Source organism: Carcharodon carcharias, chromosome 4, assembly GCF_017639515.1.
Source record: "Carcharodon carcharias isolate sCarCar2 chromosome 4, sCarCar2.pri, whole genome shotgun sequence".
Classification (NCBI taxonomy): domain Eukaryota; kingdom Metazoa; phylum Chordata; class Chondrichthyes; order Lamniformes; family Lamnidae; genus Carcharodon; species Carcharodon carcharias.
In genome coordinates this window covers 73,041,730-73,053,855 of record NC_054470.1, presented here as the reverse complement: position 1 = coordinate 73,053,855, position 12,126 = coordinate 73,041,730, and positions in this window count along the sequence as shown.

The following is a 12,126-nucleotide window of genomic DNA, read 5'->3' as shown; positions in this document are numbered from 1 at the left end:
AGTGTGCCCACTAGAAAAAGCGCACGTGAGAGAGAGAGAGAAAGAAAGCACGCGAGAGAGTGAGAGAGTTCACGCGCGCAAGAGAGAGAGAGCGCACGCAAGAGAGAGTGCCCACGAGAGAAAGAGCGCGTGCGAGAGAGAGAAAGAGCGCGTGCAAGAGAGAGAGAAAGAGCGCACGTGAGAGAGAGAAAAAGCGTACGCAAGAGAGAGAGACAGAGCCCACGCGTGTGAGAGAAAGAGAGAGAGAGCGCACGCGAGAAAGAGTGCGCGCGAGAGAGAGGGCATGCATGCTAGAGAGCACGCGAGAGAGAGAGTGAGCACACAAGAGAGAGAGAGCACCCGCAAGAAAGAAAGAGCACGTGCGAGAGAGTGAGAGGGAGTCCACGCGCCTGAGAGAGAGAAAGAGAGAGCGCGCGTGCGAGAGAGTGCGCGAGAGAGATAACGCACATGAGAGAGAGAGTGCGTGCGAGAGAGAGTGCGCGAGAGAGAGAGAGCGTGCATGAGAGAGAGAGCGCGTGAGAGAGAGAAAGAGCGCGCGAGAGAGAGAGCACAAGATAGAGAGAGCGCGCACGTGAGAGAGAGACCACGCGCGCGAGAGAGAGAGCGTGCGCGAGAGTGAGCGAGAGAGAAAGCACACAGAGAGCACGCAAGTGAGAGAGAGAGCGTGGGCGAGGGAGAGCACACGTGAGAGAGTGAGCGCGTGAGAGACAGACAGCACGAGAGAGAGAGCACGAGGGAGAGAGAGAGCGTGCGCGCAAGAGAGAGAGAGACAGCACGTGAGAGAGAGAGACAGCGCGTGCAAGAGAGCACGCGAGAGAGAGCACGCGAGAGAGAGAGAGAGCACGCGAGAGAGAGAGCGTGCGTGCACGAAAGAGAGAGAACGTGCACGAGAGAGAGGGAGCGTGAGAGAGAGGGCCTGCGCGAGAGAGAGAAAACGCGTGTGAGAGAAAGAGAGAGCGCACAAGAGAGAAATAGAGTGTGTGCGAGAGGGAGAGACAAAGAGTGCCGCAAGAGAGAGAGAGCGCACATACGAGAGAGAAAGAGAGCGCGCGAGAGTGAGAGGGAGTGCATGCGAGTGAGAGAGAGAGAGCGCTTGAGAGAAAGTGCGCATGCGAGAGAGTGAGAGAGAGCCCACATGCGCAAGAGAGAGCGCGTGCGCGAGAGTGAGAGCGCGCGAGAGAGAGAGAGCGCGCGCGAGAGTGAGAGAGCGCACGCGAGAGTGAGAGAGAGCGTGCACGAGAGTGAGAGCGCACGTGAGAGAGAGAGAGAGCGCGCGCGAGATAGCGAGAGCGAGAGAGAGATTGAGCACGCAAGAGAGAGAGTGCGCCTGCTAGAGAGAGTGTGTGTGAGCGAGAGAGAGAGAAAGAGCGCACGCAAGAGAGAGAGACAGAGCACATACGTGCAAGAAAGAGAGCACGCACACGAGAGAAAGTGCGCACGAGAGAGAGCACGAGAGAGAGAGCGCGAGAGAGCGTGTGCGCACGAGTGAGGTAGAGAGAGCGTGTGAGCGAGAGAGCGCGTGAGAGAGAGTGAGAGCGTGCCACGAGGGAGAGAGACAAGGCACAGCGCGTGAGAGAGAGAGTGCGCGCGAGAGAGAGCACACGTGCGCGAGAGAGAGAGAGCACGCATGCGCGATAGAGTGAGAGCCTGAGAGAGCACACGCGAGAGAGAGCGTGCGAAAGAGAGTGCGTGTGTGCGAGAGAGCACACGAGAGAGAGTGCACACGATAGAGAGAGAGATAGAGCCCGTGTGATAGACCATGCGAGAGAGAGCACGTGTGAGAGAGAGAGAGCGCGCGCGACAGAGTGTACGAGAGAGAGAGCGAGAGAGAAAGCATGCAAGAGAGAGCGCGCACGCGATTGAGAGAGAGCGTGCATGAGAGCGTGAGTGCGTGAGAGAGAGAGAGCACGAGGGAGAGAGAGAGGGAGGGAGAGAGAGAGCATGCGCACGAGAGAATGAGAGAGACAGCACGCGCGAGAGAGAGAGACAGCGCACGTGAAAGAGCACGCGAGAGAGAGAGAGCATGCGAGAGAGTGAGCACACGAGAGAGAGAGAGCGTGCACGCACGAAAGAGAGAGAACGCGCACAAGAGAGGGAGTGCGAGAGAGAGGGCCTGCATATGAGAGAGAGAGAACGCGCACGAGAGAGAAATAGAGCGTGTGCGAGAGGGAGAGACAAAGAGCGCACGTGAGAGAGAGAGAGCGTGGGAGAGAGAGAGAGCGTGGGAGAGAGAGAGAGCGCACACATGCGCGAGAGACAGAGCGAGCACGCGTGCGCAAGAGCGAGTGAAAGCGATCACGAGAGAGAGTGCATGCGAGAGAGCGCACGAGAGAGTGCGAGAGAGAGACAGTGCACACGAGAGAGAGCACGCGCGTGACAGAGAGAGAGAGAGAAAGAGCGCACGTGAGAATGTGAGAGAGATTGTCCATGCGCGCGAGAAAGAGAATGCGCACGAGAGAGAGCGTGAGTGAGTGAGAGAGAAAGAGCACGCGCGAGAGAGTGAGAGAGAGATCCCACACGCGCAAGAGAGAGAGCACGTGCGAGAGAGAGAGAGTGCGCGAGAGAGAGAGAGCGCGCGAGAGAGAGAAAGAGCGTGCGAGAGAGAGAGCGAGCATGCGTGCACGAGAGAGTAAAAGCACGCGCGCGAGAGACAGAGCACGCGCATGAGAGAGAGAAAGAGCGAGCACAAGAGAGAGCGTATGAGAGAGAGAGTGCACGCGCGCGAATGAAAGATAGAGAGAGTGTGCCACGAGGGAGAGAGACAGAGCACAGCGCGCGTGAGAGAGAGTGCGTGAGAGAGAGAGAAAGAGAGCGCGAGAGAGAGATAGTGCGTGCAAGAGAGAGCATGGCATGCGTGAGAGAAAGCGCGCGCAAGAGAGAGTGTGCGCGTGCGCGAGAGAGCGACAGCCTGAGAAAGAGAGCGCACGCGAGAGAGAGAGCACGCGTGGGAGAGAGAAAGAGCACGCGAGAGAGAGAGAGAGAGCATGAGTGAGAGAGAGCGCGCACGAGAGAGAGCGCGCGAGTGAGAGAGAGCGCGCACGAAAGAGAGAGAGGGCGTGTGCGAGAGAGCACGCGAGAAAGAGTGCATGTGATAGAGAGAGAGATAGAGCCCATGCGATAGAGCACATGCGAGAGAGAGAACACGCGAGAGAGAGCGTGCACGAGAGAGAGAGCATGCACGAGAGAGAGAGAGAGAGAGAAAGCACGCAAGAGAGAGCGCGCGTGCGATTGAGAGAGAGAGCGCGCCTGAGAGCATGAGCGCGTGAGAGAGAGAGAATGAGAGAGAGCACGAGGGAGAGAGAGTGTGCACACGAGAGAGTGAGAGAGACAGCACGTGCAAAAGAGAGAGACAGCGCGAGCGAGAGAGCACATGAGAGAGAGAGAACGCACATGAGAGAGAGAGGAAGCGCGAGAGAGAGGGCCTGCATGAGAGAGAGAGAACGCATCCGAGAGAGAAAGAGAGTGCACGTGAGAGAGAGAGCGTAAGAGAGAGACCGCACCCGCACGAGTGAGAGATAGAGGGAGTGTGCAAGTGCGAGAGAGCTCGCGAGAGAGAGAGCATGCCGCGAGGGAGAGAGACAGAGCACAGCGCGCGTAAGAGAGAATGCGTGCGAGAGAGAGAGAGAGCGCGAGAGAGAGATAGCGCGTGCAAGAGAGAGCATGGCGTGCACGAGAGAAAGCGCGTGCAAGAGAGAGCATGGTGTGTGCGAAAGAAAGCACGCGCAAGAGAGAGAGAGCGTGAGAGAGAGAGAGTGCGTGCGTGCGTGAGAGAGAGAGAGAGCGAGAGCCTGAGAGAGAGAGAGAGCAGATGCGAGAGAGAGAGAGCGCGTGAGAGAGAGAAAGAGCATGCGAGAGTGAGAGAGAGAGCGCGAGTTAGAGAGAGCGTGCACATGAGAGAGTGTGCGAGTGAGAGAGCACGCATGAGAGAGAGCACGCGAAAGAGAGAGAGCGTGTGCAAGAGAGCACACGAGAGAGAGTGCATGCGATAGAGAGAGGTAGAGCCCATGCGATAGAGCACGTGAGAAAGAGAGAGCGTGCATGAGAGAGAGAGCTTGCACGAGAGAGAGAGAGAGTGAGAGAGAAAGCACGCAAGAGAGAGCGCGTGTGTGACTCAGAGACCACGCGTGAGAGCATGAGCGCTTGAGAGAGAGAGAGAGCATGAGGGAGAGAGAGTGTGCACACGAGAGAGTGAGAGAGACAGCACGCATGAAAGAGAGAGACAGTGCGCGTGAGAGAGCACGTGAGAGAGAGAGTGAGCATGCGAGAGAGAGACAACGCGCACAAGAGAGAGAGCGCGTGCGTGCACGAGAGAGAGAGAGCGAGAGCCTGAGAGAGAGAGAGAGCAGACGCGAGAGAGAGAGAGCGTGTGAGAGAGAAAGAGCATGCGAGAGAGAAAGAGAGAGTGCGAGATAGAGAGCGTGCGCGAAAGAGAGAGAGAGAGCGTGTGCAAGAGAGCACACGAGAGAGAGTGCACGCGATAGATAGAGAGATAGAGCCCATGCGATAGAGCACGCGAGAGAGAACACGCGAGAGAGAGAGAGAGCGTGCACGAGAGAGAGAGAGAGTGAGAGAGAAAGCATGCAAGAGAGAGCGTGCGTGCGATTGAGAGAGAGAGTGCACGTGAGAGCATGAGCGCGTGAGAGAGAGAGAGCACGAGGGAGAGAGAGTGTGCACACGAGAGACTGCGCACGAGAGAGAGAGAGCACGCGCGAGAGAGTGAGATAGTGAGAGAGAGAGCGTGAGAGAGAGAGAGCGAGAGAGAGAGAGAGCACGCAAGAGAGAGAGTGTGCCTGCTAGAGTGAGCGCGTGTGAGAGAGAGAGAGAGAAAGAGCACACGCGAGAGAGTGAGAGCTTTCACGCGCGCAAGAGGGAGAGAGAGAGCACGCGAGAGAGTGTGTGAGAGGGAGCGTGATAGAGAAAGAGCGCACGCGAGAGAGAACAAATGCACGCAAGAGAGAGAGAGACAGAGCACATACGTGCAAGAAAGAGAGAGCACGCACGCGAGAGAAAGTGCGCATGAGAGAGAGTGCAAGAGAGAGAGAGTGCGAGAGAGAGAGCGAGAGAGAGCGTGTGCGCGCGAGTGAGATAGAAAGAGCATGTGAGCGAGAGAGAGCGCGCGAGAGAGAGCGAGAGCATGCCGTGAGGGAGAGAGACAAGGCACAGCGCATGTGAGAGAGAGTGCACGTGAGAGAGAGAGAGCACGCGAGAGAGAGAGAGCGTGCGAGTGAGAGAGAGCGCACACGAGAGAGAGCGTGCAAAAGAGAGAAAGCGCGTGTGTGCGAGAGAGCACACGAGAGAGTGCAGACGATAGAGAGAGAGATAGAGCCCGTGTGATAGACCATGCGAGAGAGAACACGCGCGCGAGAGAGAGAGCGCGGGCGACAGAGAGAGTGTACGAGAGACAGAGAGCGAGAGAGAAAGCACGCAAGAGAAAGCGCGCACATGATTGAGAGAGCGTGCATGAAAGCGTGAGTGCGTGAGAGAGAGAGCACGAGGGAGAGAGAGCACAAGGGAGAGAGAGCACGAGGGAGAGAGAGAAGGAGGGAGAGAGAGAGTGTGCGCACGAGAGAATGAGAGAGACAGTACGCGTGAGAGAGAGAGACAGCGCACGTGAGAGAGCACGCGAGAGAGAGAGAGCATGCGAGAGAGAGACTGAGCACATGAGAGAGAGAGAGCGTGCACGCACGAAAGAGAGAGAACGCGCACAAGAGAGAGAGGGAGCACGAGAGAGAGGGCCTGCATATGAGAGAGAGAGAACGCGCGTGAGAGAGAAATAGAGCGTGTGCGAGAGGGAGAGACAAAGAGCGCACGTGAGAGAGGAGCGTGTGAGAGAAAGAGAGCGCGCGCGAGAGAGAGCACACGTGCGCGAGAGCAAGTGAAAGCGAGCGCGAGAGAGAGTGCACACGTGAGAGTGCACATGAGAGAGTGCGCGCGTGACAGAGAGAGAGAGAGAGGAAGAGCGCACCCGAGAATGTGAGAGAGATTGTCCACGCGTGCGAGAGAGAGTGCGCGAGAGAGAGAATGCGCATGAGAGAGCGCGCGTGAGTGAGAAAGAGCGCGCGCGAGAGAGTGAGAGAGAGAGCCCACATGCGCAAGAGAGAGAGCACATGCGAGAGAGAGAGAGAGCGCGCGAGAGAGAGAGCGCGTGCGAGAGAGAGAGCGAGCATGTGTGCACGAGAGAGAGTAAAAGCGCACGTGAGAGAGAGAAAGAGCACGCGCGAGATAGAGAGAAAGAGTGCACACGAGAGAGAGAAAGACCGCACGCGAGAGAGAGTGCGTGCAAGAGAGTGCACACGCGTGCGAGAGAGAGTGAGCATGCGTGCGCAAGAGAGAGAGAAAGAGCGCAAACGAGAGAGAGAGACAGAGCCCATGCGTCAAGCAAGAGAGAGAGCACGCCCGAGAGAGAGACTGCGCATGAGAGAGAGAGAAAGAGCATGTGCGAGAGAGTGACAGAGAGAGAGAGCCCAGGCGCACAAGAGAGAGAGAGAGAGCAAGCACGTGCGCGCGAGAGAGAAAGAGTGCGCGCGTGCGCGCGAGTGAGAGATAGAGAGAGCATGCGAGGGAGAGAGAGCGCGCGAGAAGGAGACAGCGTGCTGTGAGGGGTAGAGAGAGAGCACAGCGCGCATGAGAGAGAGTGCGCGTGCAAGAGAGAGAGGGCGAGAGAGAGATAGGACGCGCAAGAGAGATAGAGTATGACGTGCGCGAGAGAAAGCACATGCAAGAGAAAGAAAGCACACGCAAGAGAGATAGCGTGCGAGGGAGAGAGCGTGCGTGAGTGAGAGAGAGCAAGGAGTGCGTGAGAGAGCACGCGCGAGAGAGAGGGAGCGCACGTGGGTGCGCAGGAGAGAGAGAGAGGGCGCGCACGAGAGAGAGAGCGTGTGCGCGAGAGAGAGAGAGCACTGCAAAATAGACGGAGCACCCGGGTGCAAGAGAGACAGACCGCACGCGAGAGAGAGTGCGCACTTGTGCGAAGGAGAGAGAGCGCGTGCGTGCGAGAGAGAGTGCGCACGAGAGAGAGCGAGAGCGCAGCTGAGAGAGAGAGCGCGAAAGAGAGAGAAAGAGTGCGTGTGAGATAGAGCGCGCACATGAGAGAGAGCACGCACGAGAGAGAGAGAGCACGCACGAGATAGACCGCACGCGCGAAAGAGACAGAGAGCACGTGCGTGAGAGAGCACACGAGAGAGAGCATGCGATAGAGAGAGAGAGAGAGCCTGTACGAGAGAGCACGCAAGAGAGAGAGCACGAGAGAGAGCACGTGCGTGAGAGAGAGACTGCGCGCGAGAGAGAGAGATCGTGCGCGAGAGGTAGAGCGTGTGTGAGAGAGAGACTGAGCGAGAGAGAAAGCACGCAAGAGAGAGCGCATGCGCGATTGAGAGAGAAAGAGTGAGCACATGAGAGAGAGAGAGAGAGCATGAGAGAGAGAGAGCACGAGGGAGAGAGAGAGCATGCGCGTGAAAGAGCACCCGAGAGAGCAAGGGAGAGAGAGAGAGAGCATGCGAGAGAGAGAGAGGGAGCGCGAGAGAGAGGGCGAGCGCGAGAGAGAGAGAACGCGCACAATAGAGAAATAGAGCATGTGCGAGAGGGAGAGACAAACAGCGCACGAGAGAGAGAGAGCGTGCGAGAGAGAGAAAGAGACCGTGCACGAGAGAGAGGGAGAGCGCATGCAAGAGAGAGAGTGAAAGCGAGTGCGAGAGAGCAGCCCAACAGAGAGAGATACCGTGCGCAACAGAGAGAGAGAGCGTGTGCGAGAGAGAGAGCACGGACACGCGCGAGAGAGCACACGAGAGAGAGAGTGAGCACGCAAGAGAGAGAGTGCGCCCGCTAGAGAGAGCGCGCATGAGAGAGAGAAAGACCGCACGCGAGAGTGTGAGGGAGATTGTCCATGCGTGCAAGAGAGAGAGAGCGCACGCGAGAGAGAGAGCGCACGAGAGGGAGAGAAAGAGCACGTGCAAGAGAGTGAGAGAGAGCCCACGCGTGCGAGAGCGCACAAGAGTGAGAGAGAGCACGCGCGTGCAAGAGAGAGAGCACGCGCGAGAGAGGGAGCGCGTGCGAGAGAGAGAGCACGCGCGTTAGAGAAAGACAGAGCCCATGTGTGCAAGAGAGAGAGAGCGCATGTGAGAGAGAGAGAAAGAGCGCACGAGAGAGAGAGCACGCGTGTGAGGGAGAGAAAGAGCGAGCACAAGAGAGAGAGCGCGAGAGAGAGAGAGTGCACGCGCACGAGTGAGAGATAAAGAGAGTGTGCCCCGAGGGAGAGAGACAGAGCACAGTGCGCGTGAGAGAGAGTGCGTGCGAGAGAGAGAGAGAGCGCGAGAGAGAGATAGCGCACGCAAGAGAGAGAGAGCATGGCGTGCGCGAGAGAAAGCACGCGCAAGAGAGAGAGAGTGCGCTCGTGCGCGAGAGAGAGGGCGAGAGCCTGAGAGAGAGATCGCATGTGAGAGAGAGAGAGCGCGTGGGAGAGAGAAAGAGCACGCGAGAGAGAGAGCGAGAGAACGCGAGTGAGAGAGAGTGTGCACATTAGAGAGAGCGCACGAGTGAGAGAGAGCGCGCATGAGAGAGAGCGCACAAAAGAGGGAGAGAGGGCGTGTGCGAGAGAGCACACTAGAAAGAGTGCACGCGATAGAGAGAGAGATAGAACCCATGCGATAGAGCACACGAGAGAGCGAGAACACACGAGAGAGAGCGTGCATGAGAGAGAGAGCGTGCACGAGAGAGCGAGAGAGAGAGAGTGAGAGAGAAAGCACGCAAGAGAGAGCGCGCCTGAGAGCATGAGCGCGTGAGAGAGAGCATGAGAGAGAGAGCACGAGGGAGAGAGAGTGTGCACACGAGAGAGTGAGAGAGACAGCACGCGTGAAAGAGAGAGGCAGCGCGTGCGAGAGAGCACGTGAGAGAGAGAGTGAGCACGCGAGAGAGAGAGAACATGCACGAGAGAAAGCGCACGTGAGAGAGAGAGTGCGAGAGAGAGCACGCACACGCGCGAGTGAGAGATAGAGAGAGCGTGCGAGCGCGAGAGAGTGCGTGAGAGAGAGAGAGCGTGCCGCGAGGGAGAGAGACAGAGCACAGCGCGCGTGAGATGGAGTGCGCGCACGTGAGAGAGAGTGCGCACGTGAGAGAGAGAGAGAGAGAGCGCAAGTGAGAGAGAGAGCGCACAAGTGAGAGAGAGCGCGCACGAGAGAGAGCGCACGAAAGAGAGAGAGAGGGCATGTGCGAGACAGCACACTAGAAAGTGTGCACGCGATAGAGAGAGAGATAGAGCCCATGAGATAGAGCACACGAGAGAGAGAGAACACGCGAGAGAGAGCGTGCATGAGAGAGACAGCGTGCACGAGAGAGAGAGAGTGTGAGAGAGAAAGCACACAAGAGAGACCGCACGTGCGATTGAGAGAGAGAGCGCGCCTGAGAGCATGAGCGCGTGAGAGAGAGAGAGCATGAGAGAGAGAGAGAGCACGAGGGAGAGAGAGTGTGCACACGAGAGAGTGAGAGAGACAGCACTCGTGAAAGAGAGAGACAGCGCGCGCGAGAGAGCACGCGTGAGAGAGCGTGCGCGCGCGAGAGAGAGAGAGAGCGCGAGAGAGAGATAATGCGTGCAAGAGAGAGCATGGCGTGCACAAGAGAAAGTGCGCACAAGAGAGAGAGAGCATGGCGTGCGCGAGAGAAAGCGCGCGCAAGAGAGAGAGCGTGAGAGAGAGTGCGTGCATGCGTGAGAGAGAGAGAGCGAGAGCCTGAGAGAGAGAGAGCAGACACGAGAGAGAGAGAGCGTGTGAGAGAGAGAAAAAGCATGCGAGAGAGAGAGAGAGCGCGAGATAGAGAGAGCGCGCATGAGAGAGCGCGCGAAAGAGAGAGCATATGCAAGAGAGCACACGAGAGAGAGTGCACGCGATAGAGAGAGAGATAGAGCCCATGCGATAGAGCACACAAGAGAGAGAGAACACGCGAGAGAGAGCGTGCACGAGAGAGAGAGTGTGCACAAGAGAGAGAGAAAGCACGCAAGAGAGAGCGCGCGTGCGATTGAGAGAGAGAGCGCGCATGAGAGCATGAGCGCGTGAGAGAGAGAACATGAGAGAGGGAGCGCGTGAGAGAGAGAGAGCAAGTGTGTGTGCGAGAGAGCGAGATAGTGAGAGCGAGAGAGACAGCGCGAGAGAGAGAGCAAGAGCGAGAGAGAGAGTGAGCTCCCAAGAGAGGGAGTGCGCCTGCTAGAGAGAGCGCGTGTGAGAGAGAGAGAGAGAGAAAGAGCACACGCAAGAGAGTGAGAGAATTTACGCGCGCAAGAGGGAGAGAAAGCGAGCACGAGAGAGTGCGCGAGAGAGAGCGTGAGAGAGAAAGAGTGCAAGCAAGAGAGAGAGACAGAGCACATACGGGCAAGAAAGAGAGAGCACGCACGCGAGAGAGAGAAAGTGCGCACGAGAGAGCGTGAGAGAGAGACAACGAGAGAGAGAGCGAGAGCGTGCCGCGAGGGAGAGAGACAAGGCACAGCGCACGTGAGAGAGAGTGCGCGCGAGAGAGAGAGATAGAGAGTGCGTGCGAGAGAGAGAGCATGCATGTGCGAAAGAGAGAGTGAGAACCTGAGAGAGCGCATGCGAGAGAGAGAGAGCGTGCAAGTGAGATAGAGCACACACGAGAGAGAGCGTGCGAAAGACAGAGAGTGCGTGTATGCGAGAGAGTACGCGAGAGAGAGTGCACACGATAGAGAGAGAGATAGAGGCCGTGTGATAGACCATGCGAGAGAGAGCACGCGCGAGAGAGAGAGCGCGCGCGACAGAGAGAGTGTATGAGAGAGAGAGAGCGAGAGAGAAAGCACGCAAGAGAGAGTGCGCACGCGATTGAGAGAGAGCGTGCATGAGAGCATGAGTGCATGAGAGAGAGAGAGCACGAGGGAGAGAGAGCGCAAGGGAGAGAGAGCACGAGGGAGAGAGAGAACGAGGGAGAGAGAGAGCGTGCGCACGAGAGAATGAGAGAGACAGCACATGCGAGAGAGAGAGACAGCGCACGTGAGAGAGCATGCGAGAGAGAGAGAGCATGCGAGAGAGAGCGTGCACGAGAGAGAGAGAGAGAGAGTGAGAGAGAAAGCACGCAAGAGAGAGCGCGCACGCGATTGAGAGAGAGCGTGCATGAGAGCGTGAGTGCGTGAGAGAGAGAGAGCACGAGGGAGAGAGAGCACAAGGGAGAGAGAGCACGAGGGAGAGAGAGAACGAGGGAGAGAGCGTGCGCACGAGAGAATGAGAGAGACAGCACGCGCGAGAGAGAGAGGGACAGCGCACGTGAGACAGCACGCGAGAGAGAGAGAGCGTGCATGCACGAAAGAGAGAGAATGCGCACAAGAGAGAGAGGGAGCACGAGAGAGAGGGCCTGCATATGAGAGAGAGAGAACGCGCGCGAGAGAGAAATAGAGCATGTGCGAGAGGGAGAGACAAAGAGCGCACGTGAGAGAGAGACCGTGCGCGAGAGAGAAAGAGAGCGCGCACATGTGCGAGAGAGAGAGCGAGTACGCGTGCGCGAGAGCGAGTGAAAGCAAGCGCGAGAGAGAGAGCACACGAGAGAGTGCGCGAGAGAGAGAGTGCACATGCGAGAGTGCACACGCGAGAGTGCACATGACAGAGTGCGCGCATGACAGAGAGAGAGAGAGAAAGAGCGCATGCGAGAATGTGAGAGAGATTGTCCACGCGTGCGAGAGAGACAGAGCGTGCGAGAGAGAGAATGCGCACGAGAGAGAGCGCGCGTGAGTGAGAGAGAAAGAGGGCACGCGAGAGAGTGAGAGAGAGCCCACACGCACAAGAGACAAGCACGTGCGAGAGAGAGAGAGAGCATGCGAGAGAGAGAGCGTGCGAGAGAGAGAGAGCACGTGCGAGAGAGCGAGCATGCGTGCACGAGAGAGAGTAAAAGCGCGCGCGAGAGAGAGAGAAAGAACGCGCGCGAGAGAGAGAGAAAGAGTGCACGCGAGATAGAGAGCGCGTGCAAGAGAGTGCACACGCGCGAGAGAGAGAGTGAGCACGCGTGCGCGAGAGAGACAGCGCACGAGAGAGAAAGAGTGCACGCGAGAGAGAGACACAGAGCCCACGCGTGCAAGAGAGAGAGAGCGTGCGCGTGAGAGAGAGCACGCCCGAGAGAAAGACTGCGCGCGAGAGAGAGAGA